The sequence below is a fragment of the Heteronotia binoei genome, chromosome 16 (genome assembly GCF_032191835.1).
Source record: "Heteronotia binoei isolate CCM8104 ecotype False Entrance Well chromosome 16, APGP_CSIRO_Hbin_v1, whole genome shotgun sequence".
Lineage (NCBI taxonomy): Eukaryota > Metazoa > Chordata > Lepidosauria > Squamata > Gekkonidae > Heteronotia > Heteronotia binoei.
The window spans coordinates 21847337-21856376 of NC_083238.1; positions in this window are offsets into that span (position 1 = coordinate 21847337).

Genomic DNA, 9040 nt, shown 5'->3' on the forward strand with positions numbered 1-9040 from the left:
ATCCTTGTCCTTTCCAGAAAATCCATGGTAACGCTATGGATGTTATTTTAGTGTTGACCCATTAGACTGGGTGCTTTCAGTTTGTAAAGAGATGCAAGATTCTCCTTTTTTTCTGCCAGTATTTAGGTGGTAACTGCGTATGTTGTATTGTTCTGGACAGATAGCAGTGATCGTATGAGAAACATGTCTCCTTTAAATTTAAAGAACTGCTGGCACAAGTATCATGACTTTAGCCAGTGTAATTAGTTTAGCACATGAATTAATGTGCATAGGTCAGATCTTACGAACAGGTTGTTATGGTTGGTCTGTATTTTTCTATCAAATGGCGTACTACTGGGACTTACATTCAGATACTTTTTCCTGACATTGTCAAACCTGAACATTTTTATAAAAGGGATTTTAAGAAATTCTCTGTGTATTTAAGAGTACAGTGTTCCTATGGATAGGTAGAACTTGACTCAAGTAGCTCACAAGCATCTTCTGCTGGCTATGCATAGACAATCTTTATAGGAAAAATGCTAAAAGCCATGACTAATATAAGGTAGTGAAAACCATAAGATCAATGGACTTTGCAGATTGTTAGGCACTGGAAGTTAGCAAACACCTTCAGAGGTTAATTTAAACATATATGCAAGCCAATGCACTACACTTGTTCACAATAATCCAGAAGCCAAGAATTCTCATGCTTTCACGGGACTTGCTAGAATTTTCACAGTGGAACACTGAATCTTAAAATGCGCTTGCCGGTGGAAACGATCATTGGGCATGGGACCTCAGGAGCAAGAGACCTCACTCAGCGTTTTTCTAAGAGTTTCCTTGTCTTCCAGAGTTCTTTTGTCTTGTTGAATGGTTTTCCGAGCACTCTATTTGAAGGACTTTTGTTTCTAGAGTTTGATGTAGTGGTTAAGTGTATGGACTCTTATCTGGGAGAACCGGGTTTGATTCCCCACTCCTCCACTTACACCTGCTAGCATGGCCTTGGGTCAGCCATAGCTCTGGCAGAGGTTGTCCTTGAAAGGGCAGCTGCTGTGAGAGCCCTCTCAGCCCCACCCTCACAGAATGTCTGTTGTGGGGGAGGAAGGTAAAGGAGATTGTGAGCCGCTCTGAGATTCGGTGTGGAGGGCGGGATATAAATCCAATATCTTCTTCATCATCTTCTAGTGAATTTGTCTAATGAGATGTGGATTGAGAAACTTCCCAGTACTTTGTCACTGTTGGAGACATGACATATGACAGATCCTGTGAATTTAGGGGGAGGTATTTGTGAGTTTCCTGCATTGTGCAGGGGGTTGGAGTAGATGACCCTGGAGGTCCCTTCCAACTCTATGATTCAGATCTCTTCACAACCTTACATACTGTGCCTCTTCTTCATTTTATCAGGGCTCATGACTCTGACACTTCCAGTTTGACAACAGGCCAGCCACATATCTTGTGCCTTAAACATTTCTGAACATTCCCCAAGGTCACTTGGGATGCTTTTCAATACTCTGCAAGATACCTTTGTACTATCTTTTTTTTTGTCTGCATATTCTTACTAAAATATAATTTTTGGTACATTCTGTAGTTCAAACTCTTATGTAACTGAAATGTCTAGCATTTCTTTTCCCCTCTAAATGTTTACTAGAGGAATAGATACAAGTTTATTCCCATATTCCATGTTGTCCATGAATATATTTCATTAAACCATATTCTGCAATGCTGCTTTTGCCTGAATCTTCAATTTTATAAAGCAAATCCATACAAAAGTTGGGAAAAGTTCATTTGAAGGGCTTGTTTTGGTTTATATTTCTTGTATTATTTTTACTTGTAAGCCACTTTGTTTCTGAAGCGGTGGCACAGAAATATCCTAAGCGAGTTTTACTTAAAATCATGCTAGTCAACTGTGCACTTAAAATTATGCCAGTAAACTCTCCTTGTATTTGGAGAGGCAGTATATAATTTCCTGAATAGGGTCTTCTGTGATGGAGCTTTCCCAGTGTAAAAAACAAGTTGTTGCAAATTGTACTAAGAGTAGAACAATATTACTGTAAATTCAATTGTTATAGCATAAGCTTTAGTTACTTTAGCCCAGGTTGGTCACATTTTATTTAGTTCATTATATATATTTTTGTACTCTACCAAATGCTTTCATTTGCCAGAAAACTCCCAAGCTTCGGCCAGAATATCCCTTCACATTGTAAAATATCTGCAGCAACTTCTAGGAAGCATACTCTGCTCATAAAGGATACAAATCACACCTGTTGTGCTTCACGCCATGGCACTTGAATGCCCTAACGGACTGTATCTACACATTATAGGGGAACATCAGTAATGTAAGGACATACTATCAAGTAATTGTCCACTATTCTTGATGGTCTCGCAGAGGGTATGTTCCTGAGGTATGTTCCATTGAATGCAATTTGAAAATAATCCAGTGAAATACTAATTTCCCAGTCCTCATGCAGCTATTCAGCTATGTATAGCTAACACTTACCGTAGTAGTTATTATAACTTCATTTTATCGTTGTAGCCAGCACCAGTCCAGCCTTCTTTTGGTTGGCCTTTAGAAACATAACTTGTGTGTGGCTTCACAATTTAATCTCCCACATCTTTTCTTAGTACCTGCATGTAAAAGAATAGTATTAATGAGATCCAAATACTTAGATCAGGCATCCCCAATGTGGCTGCTGCCATGGGGTGTGCCATTAGTTGCCTGGTGCCCATTTGCTTTCATCCTCAAAGCAAGGAGCGGCTACTGGCTTTCTTCTAGGAGAAGGAGGTGCACCAGAAAATCTCAGGAAGCATCACCTTTGTTTCTTCAGAAATGACTTATCATAGAAGGATGTCTGTGTTTTGTGACCAATGCCAGTATCCCATGGCGGCCATTTAGGGGTGATACCTACCTCTCATTCTCCACATTCTAAAAGTGCTCATAAGTTTGACAGTATTGGACCTTCCTGCCAAGTTCTCCCCCCCCCCCAAACACTTCTCAATGAACTTGCAGAAAACTTATGTGTATTTAATTTGTGGTAGATAATTCACTGAAAATGTCAAGACAGTGTGCGTTTGCAATAAAAAAGGCCAACGCCATGCTGGGAATTATTAGGAAGGGAATTGGAAACAAATCAGCCAGTATCATAATGCCCCTGTATAAATCGATGGGGCGGTCTCATTTGGAGTACTGTGTGCAGTTCTGGTCGCCGCACCTCAAAAAGGATATTATAGCATTGGAGAAGTCCAGAAAAGAGCAACTAGAATGATTAAAGGGCTGGAACACTTTCCCTATGAAGAAAGGTTGAAACGCTTAGGGCTCTTTAGCATGGAGAAACGTCGACTGCGGGCTGACATGATAGAGGTTTACAAGATAATGCATGGGATGGAGAAAGTAGAGAAAGAAGTCCTTTTCTCCCATTCTCACAATACAAGAACTCGTGGGCATTCGATGAAATTGCTGAGCAGACAGGTTAAAACAGATAAAAGGAAGTACTTCTTCACCCAAAGGGTGATTAACATGTGGAATTCACTGCCACAGGAGGTGGCGGCGGCCACAAGCATAGCCACCTTCAAGAGGGGGTTAGATAAAAATATGGAGCAGAGGTCCATCAGTGGCTATTAGCCACAGTGCGTGTGTGTGTATATATATATAACGTTGGACTGGATGGGCCATTGGCCTGATCTAACATGCCTTCTCTTATGTTCTTATGTTCTTAATTCATTTGTGCCCTGCTTTTCTTCCTAGTGGGGATCCAAAGTGTCTATCATTCCCCTCTCCTCTCTATTTTATCCTCACAGCAACCCTGTGAGGTAGGTTAGGTGTGGCTGGCCCAAGATCATGTAGCAAGCTTTCATGGCACAAGCGGGAATCTGAATCTGGGTCTTCCAGATGTTAGTCTGACATTCTTAACCAATTCACCACACTGGCTGTCTCTTGTGTTGTCATACAATAATGGAGACAGCTGGACTCAATATCTTTTGGCATTCATTCCAAGTCTCTGGTAAAGGAATTTATGAAAAGACAGCATTTCAGTTTGAATTGTTGATCTTTTTAAAGTGTAGCACAAGGTTTACCCAGGTAAAGGTTTGCTACTCTTGTCATGATTAGCTGGCCATTATAGCTAAATATTTTTTTGCCACCAGAGGGTAGCATACGCTTGCAAAATTATAAAGCTGCAGTCTGCTAAATTGCCTGATGGGATTTCCTGATAGTTGTTTTCAGCTCAGGAAACAAAGTATGACTGCAGCGTTTAAGAGGAAAAGCAAATATTTTTAGGCTGTTAAGCTTTGTAGGAAGTAAAAACCATTAGGCCAAACAAATGAAAAAAAACACTGAACATTTTCATACACACAGCTCAGGAATTGACGTATGTATGGGCAACTGCCCTGTCTTGTATTTTGATGGATTAACATTTGTCCTGAAAGCCCAATACATTCAAAACAAAAAGGTTGATAGCTCTGCTTCAAACTGAAATAAGAGACTCGGCCCCTTTCTGACTTTATGGTTCAGCTTCTTTAAAGGCTTCACAGTTGATACGATACTCTTACAACAAAGACTTTTTACAATGGTACATATATTTGCATTCTGATATCGCATCCGTTATTTTGGATGGGTAGGGTTCAAACGATCTAAAGATACCAATTGGAGTATAGAGTATTCGTAGGGCTGCAAGTCCTCCCCAGCCATGGGGAGGTAGAGTTCAATTTCAATGTCAAACCTTTAATGGCTTTGCATAAATTACAGAAAAAAGATCTGGATAGACAAGATAAGTCAGGATTGAACTTAGGTTAGGCATAAAATCAAGCATAGCCAGAGTTGCGTTGGAGAATGGTGGCCAAAAATTTTGCAACAGCACAGGTAATTTCTGAATTAGAGTCATTCAGGAAAAATGGACAGGCAAATAGTTCTGATTGATGGTAGGAGGGAAGAATCTGCTAAACAATTCCTGGAGGGGTTTTTCATATAGATGACAAGTACTCAGTAAGTGAAAAATTGTATCAGGGGAGCTTGCACCGCAGGAACAGAGCCTTTCATGAAAAGGAATTTGGAGATATCTCCCCTGCAAGACCTTGGAAGGAAATGCATTCAGTCTGGCCAACATAAAAGCCCTGCGATGTGTAGGGATTACTAAATCAGTTAAATATCTGTGCATTTTACTGCAACAGATGTCAGGACCCGAGGTAGCTGGAGAGCAGACATTAGGGTTAGCTGGGCATAATTTAAGTTTCTCTGAATCGAATAATTTTTTCTTAATACAACCGAAGATATATTATTCATCAGAAGTAGTCAGATCATCAGTAGTCAACCCTAATTGGTTAAGTTTGGACAGAAGGACCACTGACCAAGCTGAAGTATAAGAGTCCCTCAACAAGTAGGCAATAAGACTATGAGGCTCGGCCCTAAAATGAACCTTAAGCCAGAATTTGAATGCTGCCATCCAAGCCTTTGATTCAATCAACGACTGACCTAATTCAGAACAGAGAACAAAATAAGACACACATTTGGGGACACCTAAGGTCTGCCTAAAAAAGGAGACTTGAACATTTTCTACTTTCTTGGGAGGTAGAGTTTCCAGGTTGGGAAACCCTTGATGAATTTGGGGATGAACCTGGGGAAAACAGGGACCTCAGAGGGCTGCAATGTCATAGAGTCCCCTCTCCAAAGCTGCCATTTTTCCAGGGGAACTGATCTCTATAATCTGGAAATGAGCTGTGATTCTAGGAGATCCCTGGGTCCCACCTGGAAGCTGGCATGCCCTAGTGTGGAGATTGGGGGGTGCTGATTCAATGTGTTTGGGCGCTGAAATTAGCACTGCCTGGCATATTCTTCATTCCATGTAGTAATATTTTTGAACAGTTTTTGCAAATTACAACTCTTTTGAAGCAAAGAGGTCAGTAAGAAAAAAATGCAAACCCTTGACAACGTTAGTCCATTTTTATATTGAGGGTCGAAGTTAAAATAGCAGTGTTCTTGATGGTTAAAGAAATAGGACAAAATAAAACTATATAAAACAAAGCATCGCTTCGCTGGCTACGCAATCCTGTGCAGTTATTCTCGTTCCAGTCCTTTGGAATCAATTCACAGATTGGAGAATTTCTGCGTAGGGTTGCACTGCCAGTCATGCAGTCAATCAAGTGGTGCAGTTATAATTTTATTTTTATTTTATTTTATTTTTCAAACGACTGGCATTTCTCACACGCTGCTTTGATTCTGAAGCTTGCTACGCTGTATTAAAGTGAGATTATTCCTTCCTAAAATGCCTGCATTGTTTTAATAGTTAATTGAGCTAACGGGGCATATTGGGGTTAGACATTCTTTGAAAATACCAGCTGTCTGGTCTCTGGATGGAAAACGGTAGGTGAAAGGCAGTAGGACTCATGCTATCTGTATTATGACTTTTGTGATAAAAAGGACACCTTTTATTGAGGAGATGTCTGTTCTGTTCACTCTGGTGTGCATTAATCTGGGCCACTTTAGCTATTAACTATCTACATCATTGTTCCGCCTTTCCTGGAGAGCCAGTTTGGTGTAGTGGTTAAGTGTGCGGACTCTTATCTGGGAGAACGGGGTTTGATTCCCCACTCCTCCACTTGCAGCTGCTGGAATGGCCTTGGGTCAGCCATAGCTGTGGCAGAGGTTGTCCTTGAAAGGGCAGCTGCTGGGAGAGCCCTCTCCAGCCCCACCCACCTCACAGGGCGTCTGTTGTGGGGGAGGAAGGTAAAGGAGATTGTGAGCCGCTCTGAGACTCTCAGGAGTGGAGGGCGGGATATAAATCCAATATCTTCCATCTACCTCACAGGGTGTCTGTTGTGGGGGAGGAAGGGAAAGGAGATTGTGAGCTGCTCTGAGACTCTTCGGAGTGGAGGGTGGGATATAAATCCAATATCTTCATCTATCTCACAGGGTGTCTGTTGTGGGGGAGGAAGGTAAAGGAGATTGTGAGCCGCTCTGAGACTCTTTGGAGTGGAGGGCGGGATATAAATCCAATATCTTCTTCTTCTTCCTCCTCCAAGTAGATCAGGCTAGCACTATTCTTTCTTCCACTATTTCGGTCCTTGCAAGGTTGTGATGCACCCACTGAGTTTCTCGGTTGAAGGAAAACTTAAAAACATGATGTTGTGGGTCAGCAGCTGCAACAGCTGATACTGACCCTGTCAATGATCCTGAGGTGGCAGAAACGAGTCCTTGGGCACCAGTTGCTGATGTTGCTAGAGACCGTGTGGGCCATAGCCCCGTGGGCACTGAGACTGCAGAGGAGGCAACCCTGACAGGCAGTGAGCCAGTGACCCAGAATTCAAGAAAGGCTGCCTCGCCTCCCCCTTCCCCAGAGCCAGGGGAATACAGGAGGTGACAGGTACGCTTGGAGTTCCTCGAGAGGAGACAGAGTGTGTGCCTCGCAGCCCGGCATTTACCAAGTCAGGAGGAACACCTGGGGCTAATGAGCCAAATGGAGGGTTCCCCTGCCAGTTCAATGAGACCCAGCTGGGAATGGGAGCAACTCGTCAACATTCTGGAGATGCCACGACCACAGCACCTGACCCTGATACCGCCTGTGATTTCTGAGCTCCTGGCTTTGACCCACGGACCCGCTCGACTATGCCTCTTGGACCTGCTTGGACCTTGTTCCCTGGATTCCCAGCTGGCCTCCTTTATGTATGACTTTTGGGCTGACTTTTCGGCTACATGAACTTAGTTAGTGTCCCTGCTTTGTCGCCCTTGGTTTCAGCTGCCCGAGTCTGCCTCAGTACTGTTTCAACACCCTTGAGCGCTGGCCATGCTTTTGACACCGACGTTGTAATTGCGAAAGCCAAGAATGCTGTACCACAGTGCTCTTCAGCCTTTTCAGAACTTAGACTCTTAAGCTTCAAGGATGCGGCATCAGACTCAGATGATGGGTGGCATCAGACTCACATTGCAGGTGTGAAGGCCAGGTCAGTGGGCTGTAGACCAACAGAGATGGAGACAGAAAACATTCGCTGACCTCTGGTAGTGAAGAAGAAGAATTGCAGATTTATATCCCGCCCTTCTCCCTGAATCAGAGACTCAGAGCGGCTTACAATCTCCTATGTCTTCTCCCCTCACAACAGACACCCTGTGAGGTGGGTGGGGCTGAGAGGGCCCTCACAGCAGCTGCCCTTTCAAGGACAACCTCTGCCAGAGCTATGGCTGACCCAAGGCCATGCCAGCAGGTGCAAGTGGAGGAGTGGGGAGTCAAACCCGGTTCTCCCAGATAAGAGTCCGCACACTTAACCGCTACACCAAACTGGCTCTCCAAGACAAGGGTCAGAACCAGGGAGGTTAAGAACAAGACAAGGGTCAGAACCAGGGAGGTATCTTCTCTGCTGCTCAGTGACTTTGCCTCATTGACCTGCTGTTCCTCTCAAGTGTGCATTCAAAGAGAAGCAGAAGCCATAGCACCATTGCTCTCTATGCTTGCCTGCTAGCAGCAAGTCTGTCCGAAAGAAAGGGAAAATATAACAGCTTTAGTGGGGATCAGTGATCCACATAAGGATCTTAACCTATAGGCTGAGAACCACTGCTAAATCATGCAATAGCGTTTATTTCAAAATAAAGGCTACATTTGAGACATATGTATTTTTTACATAATTAATGAGGGGGGAGAGAGAGAGTTATGTGAATGAAACTCATGTTTACATGTAATATAAACTTATGTACCGGAGTACCAGGGCTTTTTTTGAGCAGGAATGCTGGCTTGGTGTCAGGGGGTTTGGTCTAATATGCAAATGAGTTCCTGCTGAGCGTTTTCTAAAATAAAAAAAAGCCCTGCGGAGTTCAATGAATTTCAATGATCCAATTGACCCAGTAAGGCAAGCACAGAAGCACAGTTAGGTAAAAGCTGGTCAACTGTCCAGATAAATATGCTATTTATTTATTTATTACTTTCCATTTATATCCCACCCTCTCCGCAAGCGGACTCAGGGCGGCTTACAACATCATAAAAACAATCAATCCAGTAAAACATATAAAACCATAATTTACATATATCAACTTTAAAACCATTCTATAGCGCTATTTCAGTCCAGTATAGGCGGTACTGACTTCTCG